This window comes from Rattus norvegicus, chromosome 1 (assembly GCF_036323735.1).
Source record: "Rattus norvegicus strain BN/NHsdMcwi chromosome 1, GRCr8, whole genome shotgun sequence".
NCBI lineage: Eukaryota > Metazoa > Chordata > Mammalia > Rodentia > Muridae > Rattus > Rattus norvegicus.
In genome coordinates, this window is record NC_086019.1 from 207,398,478 (window position 1) to 207,420,429 (window position 21,952).

The 21,952-nt window shown below is 42.8% G+C and overlaps 1 protein-coding gene and 1 long non-coding RNA gene across 33 annotated transcripts in view; one reads left to right on the forward strand and one right to left on the reverse strand.

The window, feature by feature from the left end:
- Positions 1–21,952, reverse strand: part of Ins2 (insulin 2) — a 149,261-nt gene that overhangs the window by 125,740 nt on the left and 1,569 nt on the right. For 22 of the 31 annotated variants that reach the window (XR_010062666.1, XR_010062665.1, XR_010062697.1 and 19 more), the window contains exons 1-4: positions 15,873–16,104; positions 9,604–9,729; positions 6,175–6,306; positions 4,408–4,634 (exon numbers count right to left, since the gene is read on the reverse strand). The gene's annotated coding sequence lies outside the window, so the exon portion shown is untranslated. Of the gene's footprint in view, positions 1–4,407; positions 4,635–4,941; positions 6,307–9,603; positions 9,730–15,872; positions 16,105–21,952 lie in introns of those variants that run through there. The other 9 variants (XR_010062670.1, XR_010062672.1, XR_010062668.1 and 6 more) reach the window with 8 other exon arrangements.
- The window catches only part of LOC108349673 (uncharacterized), a 49,756-nt gene that overhangs the window by 20,322 nt on the left and 7,482 nt on the right, over positions 1–21,952 (forward strand). The window contains exon 1 of one of the 2 annotated variants that reach the window (XR_010061159.1): positions 9,729–10,167. The exons of the other annotated variant lie outside the window; for it this stretch is intronic. This is a non-coding gene — a long non-coding RNA (uncharacterized LOC108349673). Of the gene's footprint in view, positions 1–9,728; positions 10,168–21,952 lie in introns of those variants that run through there. 2 annotated transcript variants of the gene reach the window in all.

A 21,952-nucleotide genomic window follows, 5' to 3' on the forward strand; every position in this document is an offset into this window, starting at 1 on the left:
GTTTGTTTACATAGTGGATTACATTGACAGATTTCCCTATACTGAACCATTCCTGTATCCCTGGGATGAAGCCTACTTTATCATGATGATCATTTTGATGTATTCTTGGATCCTGAATTTTAGAGTTTTATTGAGTATTTTTGCATCAACATTTATGATGGAAATTGGTCAGAAGTTCTCTTCCTTTGTTGGGTTTCTGTGTGGTTTAGGTATGAGCTAAATTGTGGCTTCATAGAAGGAATTGGGTAGAGCTCCTTCTGTTTCTATTTTGTGGAATAGTTTGGACAGTATTGGTATTAGGGTTTCTATGAAGGTCTGATAGGATTCTGCACTAAACCCACTTGGCATTTTTGGGTTGGGATACTTTTAATGACTGCTTCTATTTCTTTAGGGATTATGGGACTGTTTAAATTGTTTACCTGATCCTGATTTAACTTTCATACCTGGTATCTGTCTAGAAAATTGTCCATTTCATCTAGATTTTCCATTTTGTTGAGTATAGCCTTTTGTAGTAGGATCTGAAGATTCTTTGAATTTCCTCAGTTTCTGTTGTTATGTCTCCCTTTTCATTTCTGATTTTGTTAATTTGGATACTCTCCCTGTGCCCTCTGGTTAGTTTGGTGAAGGGTTTATCTATCTTGTTGAATTTATCAAAGAACCAGCTCCTGGTTTTGTTGATTCTTTGTATAGTTCTTTTTATTTTTACCTGGCAGATTTCAGTCATGAGTTTATTTCTTGTCATCTATTTCTTTTCGGTGTCCTTGCTTCCTTTTGATCTAGAGCTTTTAGGTGTGCTGTCAAGCTGCTAGCATATGCTCTCTCCAGTTTCTTTTTGGAGGCACTCAGTGCTATAAGTTTTCCTATTAGCACTGCTTTCATTGTGTCCCATAAGTGGGGGTATGTTGTGCCTTCATGCTCATTCAATTAGAATTCATTAAATTTAGAATTTAGAATTCATTAAATTCTAAAACGTCTTTAATTTCTTTCTTCATTTCTTCCTTGACCAAGTTATCATTGAGTAGAGTGTTGTTCAAGGTCCATGTGTATGTGGGCTTTCCATTATTTTTATTGTTATTGAAGACCAGTCTTAGTCTATGGTGATTTGATAGAAGACATGGGATTATTTCAATCTTCTGGTATCTGGTTATGCCTGGTTTGTGACTGATTATATGGCCAATTTTGGAGAAGTTACCATGAGGTACTGAGAAGAAGATATATTCTTTTGTTTAAGGATGAGATGTTCTATAAATATATGTTAAATTGATTTGGCTTATAACTTTTGTTAGTTTCTCTGTGACTTTGTTTAGTTTCTGTTTCCATGATCTGCCCATTGATAAGACTGGGGTGTTGAAATCTCCTACTATTATTGTGTGAGGTGCAGTGTGTGCTATGCGCTACAGTAAGGTTTCTTTTATGAATGTGGGTGCCCTTGCATTTGCAGCATAGATATTCAGAAGTTGAGAGTTCATTTTCGTGGATTTTTCCTTTGAGTATGAAGTGCCCTTCCTTATCTTTTTTTGATAACTTTTGGTTGAAAGTTGATCTTATTAAGTATTAGAATGGCTACTCTAGCTTGTTTCTTGGGACCATTTCCTTGGAAAATTGTTTTCCAACCCTTTACTCTTAGGTAGTGTCTGTTTTTGTCACTGAGGTGTACTTCCTGTATATGCAGCAATATTACATAAAACTTACACATCCAGTCTATGTCTATGTCTTTTTATTGGGGAATTGAGTCCACTGATGTTAAGAGATATTAAGGAATAGTGATTGTTGTTTCCTGTTATTTTTGTTGTTAGAGGTGGAATTATGCTTGTGTGGCTCTCTTTTGGGTTGGTTGCAAGAAGATTACTTTCTTGCTTTTTATAGGGTTTAGCTTTCCTCCATGTGTTGAAATTTTCCATCTATTATCCTTTGTAGGGCTGTATTTGTGGAAAGATATTGTGCAAATTTGGTTTTCTCATGGAATATCTTGTTTTCTCCATCTATGTTAATTGAGAGTTTTGCTGGATATAGTAGCCTGGGCTGGCATTTGTGTTCTCTTAGGGTCTGTATGACATCTGTCCAGGATCTTCTGGCTTTCATAGTCTCTGGTGAGAAGTCTGGTGTAATTCTGAAAGGTCTGCTTTTACTTGACCTTTTCCCCTTACTGCTTTTAATACTCTTTGTTTTGTGCATTTGGTGTTTTCACTATTATGTGGTGGGGATTTCTTTTCTCATCCAATCTATTTGGAGTTCTGTAGCCTTCTTGTGTGTTTATGGGCATCTCTTTCTTTAGCTTAGGGAAGTTTTCTTCTATAATTTTGTTGAAGATATTTACTGGCCCTTTAAGTTGGGAATCTTTGTTCTCTTCTATATCTATTATCCTTAGGTTTGATCTTCTCATTGTGTCCTGGATTTCCTGGATGTTTTGGGTTAGATTTTTGCATTTTACATTTTCTTTGATGGTTGTTTCAATGTTTTCTATATCTTCTCCCCCTGAGATTCTCCCTTCAATCTCTTGCTCTGTTGGTAATGCTTGCATCTATGCCTCCTGATGTCTTTCCTAGTATTTTCATCTCCAGTTTTGTCGCCAATTGTGATTTATTTATTGTTTCTATTTCCATTTTTATATCCTGGATGGTTTTGTTTAATTCTTTCATCTGTTGGGTTGTGTTTTCCTGTAAGTTTTAAAGGAATTTTTGTGTTTCCTCTTTAAGGGCTTCTACTTGTTTACCTGTGTTGTCCTGTATTTCTTAAAGGGAGTTATTTATGTCCTTCTTAAAGGCCTCTATCATCATCGTGAGATGCGCTTTTAAATCCAAATTTTGCTTTTCCAGTGTATTGGCGTATCCAGTATTGGTGGGAGATCTGGGCTCTAACAATGCCAAGTAGTCTTGGTTTCTGTTGCTTGGGTTCCTGCGCTTGCCTCTTGCCATCTGGTTGTCTCTGGTTAGCTTGTCTTGCTATCTCTGACAGTAACTTGATCCTCCTCTAAATCCTGTGTGCTAGCACTCCTAGAGGCTGGGGTTCACCCAGTGGGATCTGAGTACAGAGAGCCGTGGAATTGGGTCAGCTCCTGGTAAAGGCAGAAACCAGAAGGGTCCTGTCCCAGATCGATCCTGGGTTTGTGCCTTCTGCAGCCTCCAGGCTGGTCACTTGGATCAGAAGAGTTGGTCTTACCTCTGCTCTCAGGTGTATAGGCGCTCCTGGTGAATGGCTTTCAGCTCAGGGCATAGGCAGAAACTGGAAGGATCCTGTCCCTGACTGCTCCTACTTTCCTGTGCCCAGAGGGCACAGAGGGCAATAGGAGGGTTTGTCTTGGGTCAGGAATGTGAACAGAAGTAGTTGTCTCCTCTGAGCTCTGAGGATTGTCCACACGTCTGAGAGTCCAGCTCTCTGCCCCATGGGATTTCGGTACAGAGGATCTGTGGGACCGGTTCAGCTATGGGTACAGGCAGAAACTTGAAAGTTCCTGCCTATGACTATTCCTAGGTTCCTATAGCCAGAGGTCACTAGGCAGGTTACTTTTAGGACTAGAATGTGAGCAGAAGTGGTAGTTAGCACTAAGTTCTTAGGACTGTCTGTACTTCTGAGAGTCCAGTTCTCTCTGCCACGGGATTTGGGTACAGAGAGCTGTGGGACCAGTTCAGGTCAGGGCAAAGGCAAAAACTGGAAGAGCCTCTTTTATTTTGATCAGTTAATTTTAAAAGGTTCTCCCCAACCCTTTGTTTCAATCCTACTTATTTTCTCTGTGCTGCTCAGACTGATCTGGGAGATGTCTCTGCTTTTGTTTTAGTGCCTTCTCCATCTCCTGTCTCCACCCTCCATTTGCCTCTCTTTGTTGTTTATCTTGACCTATACATTCCTGTACCTTTAGTTTTAAGTTTTGCTCTCTGTTGTCCCTTTTGCTCTATAAATTCCTGTATCATCTGTTCTAGGCCCTGCTTCCATAATTTCACTTCTGTTATGGTGCCATACTGATATTGTATCAACCTTATTTAGATTTACTAACTCTAGTAAACCACCCTGTAGGCTCTGGTTCCAAATTGTATTGCTCTCTCTCTCTCTCTGTTGAGTCTCATATATGAAATTTTGTTTCTTTTGTTCTAGCATCTTTCTTAGCTCCTTTCTCCAACCTTAATTTTCCAGTATATTTTGTTGTATAAAATCTTCTAATCTCTTTTAATGACTTATAATTTTTTTTTACTGAGGGCCCTGTGTTGTGAGAAGACATAGTAAACCAGGGTACTTAACATTGTAATAATGATAACTGTCCAGAGATTGGTTTTTTTCTTTAAATCTATTATTTTATATCCTGTGTGAGTGTGTGTGTGTGTGTGTGTGTGTGTGTGTGTGTGTGTGCGCGCACACGCGTGTGCATGTGCGTGTTTGCTGGCCTGTGTGTGTACATACATATTTTTTTCTTACCTTATTCCAGCTTTTTGTGCCTTTGTCTCCCTCTAGTGTTCAACTCAGGACACTGTAGTACTCTCCAATTCTTTCACTGGCAGGGAGGAGCTAACTGGAGAAGGACCCACAGCATCTGGGCTTATGAGGCAACTCTTGTGTTTGCAGAGCTGATGGCAGCATGGGCAGCGATCTCCAGCAGCCTGCAGTGTACACAGTCTGTAGAGCAGGTCTGGTTCTTCTCTGTCCTGTTAAGATGAAGGACAAGTGGAAGGGGAAGCCCGTGGTCCTACCAAGGCTGGAGGCCCAGTGAACAGGATTGTTGGGGGGTGGGGGAAGGGGGTTAATTGGGGGTTGGGTGGGGAGGGGAACACCCACATAGAAGGGGAAGGGGAGGGGTTAGAAGGATGTTGGCCTGGAAACCAGGAAAGGGAATAACTTTTGAAATGTAAATAAGAAAAACCCAATTTAATAAAGGTATGAAAAAAAAGAAAAAAAAAAGATGTGGGGGATGAAGGAAAACTAGCACAGGAAGGCTTGCTCTGGTGGACACACCTGATCAGCCTGCTGGACCTGGGAGAAGCCTTTGGAAAGTCGGCTGCCATTTTTTTCACCTCTTGATGCTAAGCTCTGATGCTTCACAGGAAGTCCTGCCCCAGCGTCCTTGGTCCTTCTTTAGGCTCAAAAACCTCAAACATGCTGTGACATTGGTGCTGGCTAAGTCCCAGCTCTGGGATGTGTTTCTGCCTCTTGTTGCCACGGTTTGAATGGGGCTTAGGGAGGGAGCTTCTCAGTAGCTCTGTAGAAACTTGTTAGACCTACTAGGTGTTTCATTTCCACATTACTGCTAGTTGCATATTTTGGGGAGAAGTGAATTTTCCCTCAAATTGCTTAGGGTCTAATCCCCAGGTTTGGAGCCAATTTGTTGCTCTAATTTCCTAAGACAATGAGACCATATATAGAACATAGAATCCAATGCCAATATTTGAAAGTTGAATCTAAGATCTTGCCTAGATTCTCTGTCAGTCTAAGAATGTCCCCAGGATCACACAGCATTAAAAGTCTTCTGCAATACCTCCCTGGGATAGAAGAGCTTTCGGTGTTCTTACTGCAACCCAAGGCTTTCAAAAGGTATTCACGGAAACCTAAGGCCTCACCAAATCCAAACTGTGGTTTTTCACTGGTTCTAACTGTCTTCCACATTCTCACTGAGGAAGAAATCATTCCCCTCCTTCTCACTCATGGCTATGGCTTCCCAGAGATTTTCGTTCAGATCTAAAGTCTGTCTTAGATTCTCATTAAGGCTTAAAGTCTTCCTTAGGACCTCCTTGGACTTGAATGTTTTCCTTGGTTCTCTCTTGGACTCAATCCTGCTCCAGTTTCTCACTGGAACCTGTTCCATTTCTATGATGTTTCTAGGGTCCTAAGCTTTTCCCAGGTATTTTTAGGGGACTATTACCTTCTCTAAATTATTTTTGAGGTGTCATGCTGTCAGGAGGATGTAACCGGTACCTTTTCTTCTGTCAGAGTCTCACTGATGTCTAATAATATCCCAGGTTGAAACTAGGTTCTGAGCAGTCTCCTGTGTCTACCTGGAGCCTCATGCCATCCCAGGATCTCATGGACACCTAAGGCCTACCCAGTAATTCCCTGCCTGTTTTGATCTCGACGGTCGGTATGCACAGTTGCTAGAAGAAAAGATGTAGTTTCTTATGCTGAGTGTCTTCCCATAGGTGTTCGGCCAAGTCCCTAACTAAGGTCATAAATCTATCTTCCCAAGCTTCTCACCTGCCTGAAGAATCTTATCTGAATCTTGGCTCAATTCTTTCAGGGAAGGAGGCAGTTGAATGGTTAAGATCGCAGGAAACCCTCCATCCGTAGGGAAGACCAACATAGTCCCTTTCAAAGTCTTCAGTAGTCCTGTAAGGGCAAAGTACTATGCATTACTTTTGTTCTCTGATTATATACTCTCAAGTGGGCAGGTGGCATTGTCACTTTCTTCTGTCACATGTTTGATTATCTAGTAATTGATATACCTGCAGTCTGATTATCAGGCACAGGCTGGGCACTGTGGGTTTACAGACTTAAGCTTTTTTTTTCTCATGACTCAAAGGCTTTTTCAAAAATTATGTTCATCATACTGAGGAAGTTCTTGGATTCAGGTACAACCACTAGGGGGCTATAGATCGTAAGGAAACTTGGAACTGCCATAGACTGAGCAGCCTTGAACAGGGAGGAATAGCATAGTGGTTAGGAACTTGTGGGAACCATGGGTGGAGAACCTCAGGATGACCACTTGTCCCTTTTGCTAAGAGGACAAATACCTTCCTCCCTGCTCATGACACTCACTGGGGCTCATGGCCGTCATAAGATGCTAACTTGAATGTAAATATTTTGAGACTCTCACTGGACTTCCTTGCAGAATAATGTCTCTTGAGTACTCATCTGTTCCCAGAGGGTTTCCAAGTTTCTGAGAGTATGAGAAGGCCTTTACCTCTCACCATTCACTAAGACTTCTTTAGGGTGTCACAGGGATCCAGGGCCATCCTCAGTACTCGGACCTCTATGGATTCCTTCCTAAGGTTCTACTTCAGTGCTAAGACCTTCTCAGGATCTCCGTGGGACCTAAGACCTTCCCCTAAGGAGTTTCTTCCTTCTACAGAGTTTCTGAAATTCACGTTGGCACCTCAATTCTGACCAAGTATATTGCTGGACATAAGGCCTTCCAAGGTTTTCAGGAAGGCTGTGTCTGAAAGCCTTCCCTGTTATCTCAAAGGGGTCTAATGTCATCCCCAATACTTACTGGAGCCCAAAGCCTTCCTTTGTTCCTCACTGGGACAAGGCCTTCCAGAGTGGTTATAAGATCCTACGGAGAGTCCCAGCTTCTGGGATCTAAGGCTGTTTCTAGTGTTAAGCTAACAGGTGATTCCACCATGTCATTCCCAGGATGTAGGAAATGCTTACATCATAAATTGCCACTGCCATCAATTGTACCAGTTATGGAGTTTGTATAAAAGGACTGCCTACCACTACAGCTCTCTATGTTCTCACCTGTTCTTTTCTTTTCTCTCTCTGTCTCTGTCTCAGTTACCTCCTGAACTAGCAGGATTCTACCTCACTTTATGACTCCAATGGCTTTATTGGTATAAATACTGGATGATTTAAATAGCAGACTCAGTCAGGTTTAAAACCTTCTCCAAAGATACAATGAAGCCTCAGTCTTTTCCTCAGGTTGTCACTAGGGACTCAGTTCTTATGTGTCATTACTGTGGCCAACAAATGTATCAAGTTTTTCCTGAGTCTTTATTCCTGGCAAAGGATTTCAATTGGCCATAAATATTTTCTTAAGTTCTCATGGAATCTAGAAAACCATCACCAGATTTTCACTGGGTCTGAAGACTCCCCTCATGTTCTTGCTGTGACCTCTAACATTCCACAGGTTCTGAATGTGGCTAAAGGTCTTATTCAAAGTCTTAAAGAGACATTTTGCCTCCCGTAAGTTCTTTTTGGTACAGTTGTGCCCTAAGGCATTTTGCGGGTTCTAAATGTCTTCTAAGAACTCACTGAGAAACACAAGAAAGCCTAAGGCCTTTCCTGAGGTCTACTTGAGTAATTCTACATGGCTGATTGTCTGAAGTGTAATGTTAGAGAAAGGGTATTACTTAGGCGTGGGGTTTAAAATCTCAATACAGCCCTAAATCTGGATAATGTGATTAAGAATCTTCTCCTGGTGGCTAGTATGCACAACTCTTAGCCCTTTCTTACTCCATTCCTTCCTGGACACTGCCATTTTTTCACATTAGTAATGGACTGAACCTCTGAACCTGTAAACCAGCCCCCATTAAACATTGTCCTTGATAAGCTTGCCTTGATTATGGTGTCTCTTCACAGGAATAGAAACCTAAACTAAGACACCTTTTTCTCCCTAGGTCTTAAAGCATAGTCCTCATTGTTGTTAAAAACTCCAGGAACTACTCAGAGCCTGAGTGGAGCCTAAAAATTAACCATTTTTCCCCACACGTTTTCTGTGGTCATTGATAATTTTCTCACTGGGTATGAAGTCATTCCCCATGTTCTTATTGTGGCCTAACATTCTCCACATTCTCGCTGGGGCCTAGGTCTCCTCTAGGTTCTGACTATAAGGCTTAGGCCTTCTCCAATTGCTGATTGACTCCTATGGCATTTTCCATGTTCCCTCTAAGGCCTAAAACCTTCTACAGGTACTCAATGGGTCCTAAGGGCTTACCTGGTTGTCACTTGTATCCAAGTCCTTCCCCCATGTGCTCACTGGTTCTTAAAGCATTGCCTGGTTTCACTGGACCGAAAAATTTGTTCCATGTTCTCATATTTTCTAGAAGCTGTGTCTAAGAACTTTTCCATAGTCTTCCTGTCTCCAACAAACTTATATACATTATTACTGAGTCTTAAGTTTTACTTCTGGTTTATACTGGCATCTAAGGTATTCTCCAATTCTCACTGAGGCCTTTGGCCTTCTCCAGGTGCTCACTCTATGATTAAAACCTTCTACTTCTTACTTTAATCTAAGGCCTTTTCAAATTTTCATTATTGGCCTAAAGACATCTGGCATTTGAGTGTGGCCCAACCCCTTTGCTATGTTCTCTCTGTATCTCATAGCCTTGCCAACATTCTCTGTCACCTCGAAGGTATTAGTCAGGATCTCACTGGTGCCTAAAATAATTCCCACAAATTTCTAGGGTTTATAAAGCTTTATACGGGTATTCACTATGTCTAAAGACATTCTCCCGTTCACAGTACAGGAAAATTTGTATAAGTTCTCACGATGCTGTTACTAGGTTTCCACTACATTCTAAGGTCTTCTCCAAAGATTTTTTGAGGCATTAATTCTTCTCCAGCTTCTCAGTAAAGCCTAAAACCTTTTACAGGCTTCATTGGGCAAAAGAACTGGTCAAGGTTCTGACTACTAGACCTTTTTTCCAAAATCTTTCTGAGGCCTAAGGCCTTCCCCAATTCTAATTATGGCCTAAAACCCACTTAGTTCCACTGTACTCTAAATCTACCCTATGTTCTCACTGGTTTCTTAAGGTTTACTACGAGTCTCACTGGAGCCTAAGTGTAGAGCAATGGCATGAGAGACTGCTCCCAGCTTGCTAGCTTCAAGGCAGCCAAGGGTCCCTGCCATTTTCAGCAGACTGAGACTGAGAAGGCAGAATTCTGGTGTTTTGCCAAGTTACCAACCTGAGGAAGTGACCTTCACATTCAATTTCTCATAGGAAGTAAGTTGGACTGTAGAAAGATTTCTCATTTTACACGGAGGTTTGGGTCACCATGAGCCAAGGTAAGATGATGCTAGGTAAACAGCACCTGGTGGGAGTGAGAAATTATGTGAATTCTTTAGTCTGCTTTCTGCATAAAAGATGCTGAAACTTTGAATAAGTGTGCATTGGCTGACTATGGTTGTGTACTCCTATGTCATGGTTAATGAGACCCTACCCTTAGGACCCCACTTCAATAGACATTGACACCTAAGTTTCAACCATGTTTCTCCTGGGTTCTCATTTTTCTATTGAATCTATAGACTTCCTCAGGTTCTCATGGGAGCCTCCTGCCTTGCCCACAACACTCACTGGGGCATAAAACTTTCTAAGGTACTCTCTGTGCCTAACCACAGATGTCCTGCAATCAAAGAATGGATACAGAAAATGTGGTTCATTTGTACAATGGAATACTATTCTTGTATAAAATTGAGGTCATCATGAATTTTGCAGTTGGATGGACCTACAAAATACCATCCTGAGTGAGGTAAGACAGACCCCAAAGCATATGCATGTATGTACTCATTGATAAGTAAATATTAGCCCAAAAGTACAGAATACTCACGATACAACCACAGAACCTACGAAGTTAAAGAAAAAGGAAGGCCAAAGTGAAGATGCTTCAATCCCACCTGGAAGGGTGAACAGAGTAGTCAGGAGAGACTGAGCAAGGGCGGAAACTGAGTGAGAGAGGGGAGGAGAGGAATGTGGGGGCAGGATTAGGGATGAGGAAAGAAGGAGAGAGGCCCAGAGGGCCAGGAGAATGAGTGGAAATATGCTGCTGGTTGTGTCGGGTGAGGAATTTCTAGGAAGTCCCAGATACTTGGTATGGAGAGGCTCTCAGGAGTCAATTGTATGATGGTAGCTGAAATGGCTAACAGTGGGAATATGGATCTTGAAGACTCTATATCCAGAAGCCAGACTCAGAGTGCAGGGTTGGGGACACAAGCACATGTACAAAACTTTTGAACCAAAATTATTCCTGTATAAAACAAATTCAGGGACAGAGATGAAGCTGTGTTTGAAGGAATGGCCAACCAATGCCTGGTCCAATGTGAGATCGATGTCATCAGTGGGAACCAATCCCTGAAACTATTCCTGATGCTATGATATTTGCTGATAGGACTTAGCATGGCTGTTGTCTTAGGGTTTTACTGCTGTGAACAAACACCATGCCAAGGCAATTTATACACAACATTTAATTAGTAGTTTACAGGTTCAGATGCTCAGTCCATTGTCATTAAGGTGGGAGCATGGTAGCATCCAGGCACATATGAGGCAGGCATTGCTGAAGAGTTCTTCATCTGCATCTTCATCTGAAGGCTGCTAGGAGAAGACTGGCTCCCATGTGGTTAGGAAGAGGGTCTTAAAGCCCACTCAACAATGACACACTTCCTCCAATAAAGGGCACATCTCCAAATAGTTCCAATCCCTGGGTCAAGCATATTCAGTTGTCCTCTGAGAAGTTCTATCCAGGAGCTGACTAAGACTTATGCAGATGCCTGCAGCCAAATATTGGATAGAGGTGCAGACCCCTAGGGAAGCATTACTGGAAAGATTGAAGGGGTTGGTAACGCCATAGGAAGGCCAACAGGTCAACTAATCTAAGCTCCCTGTAAGCGCCCAGAGCCTGAGCCACCAACCAAAGAGCATGCCTGTGCTGGTCTGAGCTCCCCAACATATATGTAGTAGAGGGCTGCCTTGTCTGGCCTCAGTGGGAGAAGATGTGCCTAATTTTGCAGAGGTTTCAAGCACTAGGGTAGAGGAATAGCACAAGATTTCACATTCTCAAAGGTAAAGCTGGGAGTTGGGAGATAAAGGGAGGACCCTCAATGAGGGGGGATCAGGAGGGGCAGGAAGTATTTTCAAAGTTTTTTAAAAAAAACAAAAACAAGCTATTAGCCTTCTCAAGGTGCTTCTCTAGACCCTAGGCCTTCCCTTCATTCTTACTAAGGTCTAAAATCTTATTCAGCTTCTGATTAGATCTTAAAGCATTTCTCAGAGTCTTAATTGGTCCTAAGGTCTTTCCTATATTCTCACTGGGTCTTAAAGCTTTTCTGGGTTCTCACTGGGGCCTAAAGGCTTCCCAAATCCTTACTGGTGTCTAAAGCCTTCTGTAAGTTCTACTGTCCTGAGGCTTTCCTGTGTTGACACTGGAGCAGAAGGCTTCACAGTGTTGTCATTCACTCTCAACGCCTTGCCTAGATTCTCCTCATAGAAAAAAGTGTTATCAAAGGACTCCCTGTTGTCTGAAATCTTTCCCAAGTTATAAAGTATCTGCAAGGCCTTTGAGAGGTCTTCACTGATTGAAAGCCTTCTCCATGTTCTCACTGCAGTTTAACAGCTTCTACGGGCTATTGCACGAGTTAAAGCCTGAGATGATTATGTCTCAGTGGGGCCTAAATGTTTCCCTTGTTCTTACTGAAGTTTTATTTCAACCCAACTTAAAAAATTATTCATTTATATGTGTCTTCAGACACACCAGAAGAGGGCATCAGATCCCTTTTCAGATGGTTGTGAGCCACCATGAGGTTGCTGGGAATTAGACTCGGGATCTCTGGAAGAGCAGTCAGTGCTCTTTAATTCTGAACTATCTCTCTAGCCTCTCACAGAATCTTAATGCTTCCTTAGCTTCTGACTGGAGTACAAGGACTTCCAAGGTTGTACCTCGGCCAGAACATTTTCTGAGATTTTTTACATGTCTATGGTCTTTCTGGATTTCCACTGGGGTCTAAAGCCTTCTGTATCTACTCATTGGGTCTTAAATCTGGGCCAAGGTTCTCAGTGGAGCCAAAGGCATTAGCCAGTCTTATTACTGCCAAAAATTTTGTTACAGTCTCACAGATTCTCCAAGGTGTTTGGCAGGTTTTCATTGATCTTGCATACCGCCATGGTGTTCTACCTTGAGCCTGACACATTCTTCAGGTTCCCACTGGATAATAAGGTCTTCCTCAGGTTATCACTAAGTCCTAAACATTCTGTCACTTCTCAGTGGGGCTACAGGCCTTCTCCAAATTCTCAGTTGGATTTAGGTCCTTCTCCAGGCACACTGAAGCCTTCAGCCTTCTACAGATTTTCATGCTTACTATACATTTTCTATAAATACTCACTGGAATTTAGCACATTCCACACGGTCACCATGGGGTGTCTGAGGTCTTTCCAATGTTCTCAGTGAGTCATAAAGCCACCCCATAATTTCACTGGGCACTAAGGCCTCTCCCCATGGACAATTGGGGCATAAGGCCCTCCTAAGCCTCCCTTGAGCCAAAGGCCTTCTAAGATCCTTTCTGGTCACTAAAGCCTCCCCCAAGTTGTCACTGGGGTTTAAGGCCTTCCTAGATCATTACTGGGCTGTAAGGTTTTCTCCTGTTATCACTGTATCTTATGTTCTTGTACAAATTCTCACTGGGGCCTAAGGTAATATCAAGAATCACTATGCTTAAAATATTCCCTAGTTCTCAGGTGTTCTCTAAGTCTTGCAATAGTTTTCTTACTGGGTCTGAAGGCCTTCTCCATGTTCTCCCTGTGGCCTAAAGCTTTCACTAGTTCTCAGTGGGGCTTATGGTCTTCTTTAGGTACCCACCAGGATCTAAGGGCTTTCAAAAGTTTGCATTGAAATCTTAAGCCTTCCTTAGGTTCTGACTGAATCAAAAAATCTCCTAAAAAGTCATCATTTGAGGCTTAAGACATCCCCCAGGTTATCCCTGGCATCAAAACGCTTCCCTATGTTCTCACTGGATCTGAAAGCCTTGCTTGGTTTCTCAGTGGAGCTTAAGGCATTAACCAGGATCTCATTGGGGCCTAACAGTTTTCCCCAAATTCTCACAGTGTATACATGGTTTTCACTAGGACAGAAGGCACTCCCCATTTCCTCACTGTGATCGAAATCTTTATTCAAGTTCTCATTTGTGCTAGCAGTCTTCTGCACGTTCTGAATTAATTCTAGGGCCTTCTCCTAGATTCTATTAATACCATAGGGTAAGCAGATTCCCTAGAGCCTAAACTTTCTATTTATTCTCACTCAGATTTAAGGCCTACTGAAGGTTCTAAGAGTGATCAAGGCCTCCTCCAAAGTCTCACTGAAACCTAAGCCTTCCCCAGGTTGTCATTGGAGCCTAAGCCCTTCCTGGACAGTCATAACAGTGTCTAAGATCTTTTCCACATTCTCACTGGGTCTTCAAGCCGTTCCCAGGTTCTTTCTGGAATCCAAAGTTTACTGGGCCCTAAAAATCTTCACGAATTCTCACAGATTCCATCAGAACTTAGAGCACTGTCACTGGGTGTAAGGTCTTTCCCATGGTCTATGTTGGGCCTAAAATATTCTACAGGTTTCAGGGGCTAATCATTTTCCCACATTCTCACCGGCTTTCTAAGGCATCTAATGGGGTTTTTTGTTGTGTTTTTTGCTTTGTTTTGTTTTGGTGATTCTTAAGACCTTTGTAATGTTCTCACTGTGGCCTTAAAATTTTTGCAGGTTCTCCCTGAGGCACTGTGTCTAAAGTCCTTCCACATTTTCTCTCTGGGGCCTACAATATTCTACAGGTACTAATTTGGGCTTAAGGCCTTCTACAAGTTCTCACTAATTCCATCTCCAAAGTCTCTTGGGAGCTTTAAGCCTTGGCTAGATTCTCAATGGAGCCTAAAATCTTTTAAATATTCACACTGATTCTTGGGGGTCAGTGTACTACTGTGATCCAAGGACTTCCCCCAGGTCTCATTGAAGCTTAAGGCTTTCCCCATAATCTCACCATGACTCCAAATTTCTACAGGTTCTCACAGAGCCTTAAGGACTTCTCCACATACATACTGTGATCTAAAGCCTTCCTGAAAGTTTTATTTATGCCTGAAGCCTGAAGCCATGTTAATGTTCTCAGTTAGCTAAATATTTCTAAGGAGTCTCACTGAGGCTTAAAACATTCCTCTGAGTCACAGTAGTGCCTAGTGCTTTTCCCTGTTCTTACTTGGTCTAAAAGCTTCTCCTGGTTCTGTTGGGGCTCAATGACCTCCCCACATTTTCACTTGGACCCAAGATCTTTCTAGGTGGTAACTGCAGTCTAAAGCCTGCTTATGTTCTCACAGATTCTTAAACTTTTATCCATGTGTTCATGGAAGATAAGACAATACCTTGGGTCTCACTAGGGCCTAAAATATTGACCAAGTTCTCAGCACCTGGGAATAAGTGAACAAGTTTTAAGTCATGGAGAGATTCTGGATCACAGCCACCAAGTACAAGTTCTATACGGCCTTTGACAGGTTTTCCCTGGGCCTGAAGGCTTCCTTCATGTTTTTACTGTGGACAAAAGCTATGTACAGGGTCTCACTGCAGTCTCAGGGCTTCTCCAGTCTCACTGAGAAAGCTTTAGACTTTCCCCACAATGTCACAGGAGGCTAAGCCTTCCTAGAGGTTTTCATGGTGCCTCTAGGTTTTGATTGCAATCAGTGGCTTCCTTCCCCAGGTTTTTCTTGTGACCTTAAATCGTCGGCAACTTCCCTCTGGGGTGTAAGCCTCTCAGATTCTTAAATGAGCTGACACCCTTACAGAGGTTCTCAATGAGGCTCAAGCCCTTCTCCAAATTCTCACTTGGACTCGAGGACTTTCCCAAAGCCTCAATGAAGCACAAGGTCTTCTAATTATTTTCATTGGGTCTAAGAACTCCTCAAGTTTTCCTGGGAACTAAGATGTTCCTGCTTGGAGCAACGTTTTTTCAAATTGGGTTAGGACCTATTTCGGTATATTCAAGTGTTATTTCTGTACCAGCAGAGAGCTAACTGCTGGAAGGATTGTGTCACTGTCGTTTACATGGCCTCTCCTCATGTTTTCTATTTGGTAAATATTTGTTCTTCCTCACCTGCCGAAAGACAATCTAGAATTGTGTCAGAGGTTGCCTCGCTGCTGACTGGTTTTACTAAAGAGCTGATGGCAAATAGCTGTGTAGGAAACGGGGGCAGAACTTCCAAGACAGAGAGAGGGTTCCTGGGAGAAGAAAGCACGTGTCAGAGATTTTGGAGGTCGTGGCATTGCCAGCAAGGCATCTGCGGACAGGGCAGCCTGTTTCTCAGTCTGGCAGAGTTTTTGACTCAGAGCTCCAAAATCTCTGCGTGTGGCTCGCTAAGTTCCGAGGGCGGGCTGTTGCCGCGCACACCCCACGCTTCCAAATCCCTGTGCCTGGCTGGGGTGCCCTGCTGCCTTACCTTTCTCTGGAACTCAGTTCAGTTGCTGCGTGAAGGAAAACGCCATACAATCTTAGTTTAGAATCTACAACTAACAGAATCGCTGGGAACCGAAACTAGAATTTCATAATGTATTTCAGTTATAAATCCTCTGGTTGCCCATGTCGGCGGGTCCGCACCTGAACCGGGGACTTCTTGCTACCTACATTGTGTCTCCTCGCTCTCTCCCGGTCCAAAAAAAAAAAAAAAAAAAAGAAGTATGTTTTTCCTGCCTCCCCTCTTCCTCTTTCCAACCCGGAAGTCCCGCCTCCTCCTCGCACAGTGATTGGTTCCTTGAAATCTTTATTCATTAGGGGAATGTTCTGTCACGGGAGGGGAGGGGAACTTGGTAAGAAACAGGTACACAGGCTGTAGGGGGAATACAGAGGTATAGAAATTTGCGCACGCTCCGGGTATAGGCTAGATGGTTAGCTGAGAGACTGCCCAAGCAAAAGGTCTAAGCCTTCAGCTATGTAGAAGACGCCATATCATTATTTATACCACTGGAGGCTCCACCAAGAAATCCTGCTACACTTCTCTCTGCTATCACTTAACTTAAACACCTGCCCTGGTTCAGAACTGAGCATAAACCATTAGCAAGGGTCTCAACAGAACCTAAAAATTTTCACAACTTCTCTGGTCAGTAAATTTTCAACAGGTTTTCAATGGAACGAAAATGTCCTTTTATCTCCATTGTGGTCTACAACCTTCTTCATGTGGTCAGTTTGGCTGAAGGCTTTCCTCAGGTTCTCACTGTAATCTATGACCTTCTTGAATGTCTAATTTAGACCTTACACCTTACCTAGGATCTCAATAGAGTCTAAAACCGTTTATAGTCTCTCATTGGCTTCAGGACTTCTCTAATTTGTCACTAGAATCTTGAGGCCAAAAGCCTTCACCAGGTTCACCATGGCCTACAGATGATCATTGGAGCTTAAGACATTCCTCAATATCTCCCTAGAACCTGTGGCCCTTCAGAAGTTCTCACTGTACCTTAAAACTTTAGCCAGTTTCTCACTGGTTCTAGCTGTCTGCACATTCTCATTGGGGAATAAGTCACTGCCCTGATTCTCACTCATGTCTATGGTTTTCCAGAGATTTTACCTGGGATCTAAGGTTGTCTCCAGTATATAACTGGAACCTAAGGGCTTCTCATGGGCTCCCTAGGACCTAGGCTTTCCCCCCTAACTTACTGTGATTTAAGGACTTCCCTGAATTTCATTGCTGTCTCAGGCTTTCTCAGGATCTCTCAGGGACCTAACACTTTCCCAAGATACTAATGGACCCTGTTGCCTTGCCCAAATTCTCACTGTTGTCTGCAGCTATTTCCAGAATACCACTGGGTCTTAAGGCCTTCTGTGTTTTCACTGGGCTCTAAGACCTTCCTTTGATTCTCACTATTCTGAGCATTTCCCTAAATCTCATTGGAGCCTCAATCTTTGCAGGTTTGACTGGGTCCTGTGCCTTTCCCCAGATTCTCATTGAGGCCTAGACCTTCCAAAATTTCTCAGTGTTGTCTTGGGTCATTCTCAGAATGTCAGTATTGTAGGCCTTCCACCGTATCATTACAGGAGCCTAAGACTTTATCTTACCCCTGTGCTGACTGGGTTTACTAAGTCCTTCCACAGGTTCTTCTAGGGTCTAAATGCTGTCGAGGTTTTGACTATAACCTGAGGCGTTTGCCAGACTTGTACTGAGGCCCAGGCCTTCCCAACTATCCCTGGAACCTAAGACTTTTTCCAGGGGCCTGTGTTTTTCTACAGTATCCCAACGACACTTAAGGTTTTTTCCTAGGTTCTCATTAGGGTCCACAGGATTTCTCCATGTTCTAAGAGGAAATTAAAGATTTACCTACATTCTGATTGGGTCATAAAGCTTTTAATAAACACTCTCAGGGACAGGATGCCTTCTCCAGTATTTCAGTTGTGGAGAAAGGTTTGCTAGGATCACACTGGGCCTCCTGGGCTTTCCCAAGTACTCATTGGGCGTAAGGTTTTTCCCTAGATTTTCTATCAGGCCTACAGATGTCCAGAGGAGCACACAGCATCTTAGAGCCTTCTCTAATACCTCCCTGGGATATAAGAAGTTTCTGCATTCCTATTGGAACCCAAGACTTTCAAAAGGTATTCACTGAGACCCAAGGCCTCACCAAATTCTCATTGTTGCTCAGGGCCTTCCCTACTTTCTCACTGGTTCTAACTCCACATTCTCACTGGGGAATAAATCACAACCCTGATTCTCACTCATGTCTATGGATTTTCAGAGATTTCCCCTGAGATCTAAGGTCTAAGATTCTCACCAAGGCTTAAAATGTTCCTTAGGACCTCCTAGGGGTTTAATGTTTTCCTTGGTTCTCACCTGGGCTCAATCCTTCTCCAGTGTCTCACTGGGACCTGTTGCATTCTATGACTGTACTAGGGCCCAAAGCTCTCCCCAGGTATTTACAGGGGCCTAGTACCTTCCCTACATTCTCCTTGGGGGTCAGGTTGTACCTGGAATGTAACTGGTACCTCATGTTCTCTCACAGTCTCACTGATGTTTAAGAAATCCCAGATTCAGCCTAGGTCCTAACAACTTTACTGTGTTTACCTGGAGCCTCATGCCATCCCAGGATCTCAATGAGACCTAAGGCCTTGCCGAGGTATTGAGACATATTCTGATGTAGATGGTAGGGATACCCATCTGGTATAACAAATGATGTATTATCTTATGCTAAGGGTCTTCACATAAGGTGTACACCCAAGTCCCTAACTAAGGCCTTACCTCTATCTCCCCAAGCTGTAACCCCTAGTGAAAACTTGGGACTGCCCCGAACTGACTGAACGTTCCTCAAGAGGTTGGCCTAGGATAGAGGTTAGGAACTTAACAGTGTGCATTTTCTGTAAAGAAACTAAAGATAACAAAATAGAACTTTGTTACCAGCATACTCATTTACTCACTTGCTAGTGATACTTACTGGGACTTAGGGCCTCCCTAAGATTCCAACTTGAACCTAAGGTTTTTGAGATTCTCACTGGGGTCTAAGCCCAAGAGGTCAGCATTTGTTTTAGAAACAACAAATGCATTCCAAAACCAGTGATATTTCCACTAAGTTTTCTGAGTTCTAACACATCCACAGGTCGCCACTGTAATTCCTGATAATTTTGTGTGTGATCACATATGCTGGTCTCTGTTGAACACTAACCGGATCAAGTAAGGTTTGCTTTCAACAGCCTTTGGTTGGTTTTCTCTAAATTTATCTTCTGTCTATACCTGAGTATTTTCCCTGATTAATATTCTTATTCCTCCCTTAAGGTCTGTGCCCATGTTCCATATCTCTCCCTTTTGTTGTTCATCCTCTTCCATAAGTCCCTGCATCCTCAGACCTACTTTCTGCTTCTACATTTTAGTTACTGTAATTCTCATATTCTGATGCTTCTTTTATTTTGACTACTTAATTTTAAAAGGTTCCCCTTCAACCCTTGTTTCCAATCCTCATTTGCTCTTTGCTGGTCCATCCAATCTGGGAGGTGACTCATCCTTTGTTCTAGAGCCTTCTCCATCTCCCTTCTCCATCCTCCATTTGCCTCTCTTTGTTGATGACCTTGACCTATACATTCCTGTACCTTTAGTTCTAATGTTTCCTCTGAATCTGTAGCCACATTTTAAGTTTTTCTCTCTTTGTTCCTTTTTGCTCTATAAATTCCTGTATCGTCTGTTCTAGGCCCTGCTTCCATAATTTCACTCCTGTTATGTTGTCATACTGATAGTGTATCAACCTTATTTTGATTTATTAACTCTAGTAAACCATCCTCTAGGCTCTGCTTCAAATTATATTGCTGTCTTTCTGTTTTCGAGTCTGATATATGACTTTTTTTCTTTTGTTTTAGCATCTTTTCCAACTGCTGTCTTCAACCTTCATTTTTCTGTATTTTTTGTTGTATAAACTCTTCTAATCTCTTTTAACAACTTATAATTTTTTTTGCCCAGGGCCCTGTGTTGTGAGAAGACAGTAAACAAAGATACTTAACACTGTATTAATGATAACTGTCCAGGTGTCGATTTCTTTCAAATGTATTCTTTTTGAATTATTCAAATTGGCATTTCATGATACCCAAAGGGTATCTATTTTATTTCTTAATTTCAGGTGTGTGTGTGTGTGTGTGTGTGTGTGTGTGTGTGTGTGTGTGTGTGTGTGTGTGTGTGTGTGCTTGCATGCGCATGCCTGTGTGAATTTTATTTACCTGAATTGGAGCTTTTTGTACCTTTGTCTCCCTCTAGTGTTCGAGTCAGGACACTGCAGTAGCCAATTCTTGCAAGGAGGAGGTATTGGAGAAGGACTCACAGCATCTGTGCTTCTGAGCCATCTCTGTCTTTGTTTGCACAGCTGCTGGCAGCATGTGCAGCAATCTCAGACAGCCTGCAGTGTATGCAGTCAGTACAGCAGGTCTGCCTGTTCTGTGTCCTGTTGAGACGTGGGAGATAAAGGAAGCGAGCACAGGAAGGCTTGTTCTGGTGGAGACAACTGATCAGCCTGCTGGGCCTGTGAGAAGGCTTTGAAAAATTGACTGCCATTTTTTCACCTCTTGATGCTAAGCTCTGATGCTTCACAGGAAGTCCTGCCCCAGTGTCCTTGGTCCTTCTTTAGGCTCAGAGAACCCCAACCATGTTGTGACATTGGTCCTGGGGCTAAGTCTGAGCTCAGAGATGGGTTACTGTCATGGTCTGAATGGGGCTTAGGGAGGGAGGTTCTCAGTAGATCTATAGAGACTTGTAGACCCACTAGGTGTTTCATTTTCACCCCGAGGCAACTTTACAGCCCAGCCCTACTTGCCTATAGTGGGGAGGAGTGAATTTTCCCTCAAGTTGCTTGGGTTCTAATCCCCAGGTTTGGAGCCAATTGGTTGCTCTAATTTCCAAAGCCAATGAGACCATATATAGAACATAGAATCCAATGCAATCAGGTCAATCTCAGCTCCTCCTCTACAGTCCACTCTCCTTGCTCTTTTGCCCTTCCCTCTCTCCAACTGCTACCACCATCAAACCTCCATTCTCATCTTTCCCCTCTACTCTCCGATCACACAATCTAGATTTATTTATTGGTCAGTTAATATAAGAAGAATTTTTCCATGAAATCACCCGGGTACTTAATGGACTACTCATTGGGTGCAACCCCTCTTAAGTAAGCAGATTTAGCTTTAGAATAAAAAACATTACACGAAAATTTAAACTGTAACACTTAACTGTGGTTTAAGACCTACCCCAAAGACGCAATGAAGCCTAAGGCCCAGGGGCCCCAGGGTTCCACAGGTTATCGCTGCAGCCTACAGCTTTCCAAAGTGGATTCTGTGGCTTAATGCCTGGAATCTCACTAGAGCCTATGCACAGGGTTTCAGTTGGGCCTAAATTTTCATTAACTTCTCATTGAATTTAGAAGGCCATCACCAGATTTCCACTGGGTCTGAAGGCTTTCATCATGTCCTCAATGTGACCTATGTCATTCCACAGGTTCTCCATGTGGCTAAAGGCCTTCTTCAAAGTCTTTTTGAGACCTTCTGCCTTTCCTAAGTTGCTTTTAGAACAGAAAGGATCTTAGAGATTCTCAGTGTGCCCTGCAGCTTTGGCAGGTTCAAACTGGTATCTAACGCCTTACTGAATAACACAATGGGGACACAGGCCTTTCCAGGGTTACATAGGGGTCTTATAATCTTTCAAAGGTTGAACCTGGGGCCTTTCAGGTTCACTGGAGCACAAGGCCTTCCCCAGGATATCCCTCGGACATAATGCATTGACAGGTTTTCACTGGGGCCTAAAGCCTTTCCCAGGAGGGTCTAAGGTTGTCTTCAGGATGTAACTGGAACCAAAGGGCTAAGAAAGACCTTAGGAGTCTAAGACCTAAGGAGTTCCCCCAACACTTACTATAATATAAGGACTTCCCTGAATTTCATTGATGCCTCAGATCTTTTTAGGTTTTTACTGAGATTGTGCCCTTCCCCAGATTCTCAATGAGGCCTAGACCTTTCTCAGATTCTTAATGTTGTTTAAGGTCATTCTCAGAATGTCAGCATGGTAAGGCCTTCCTC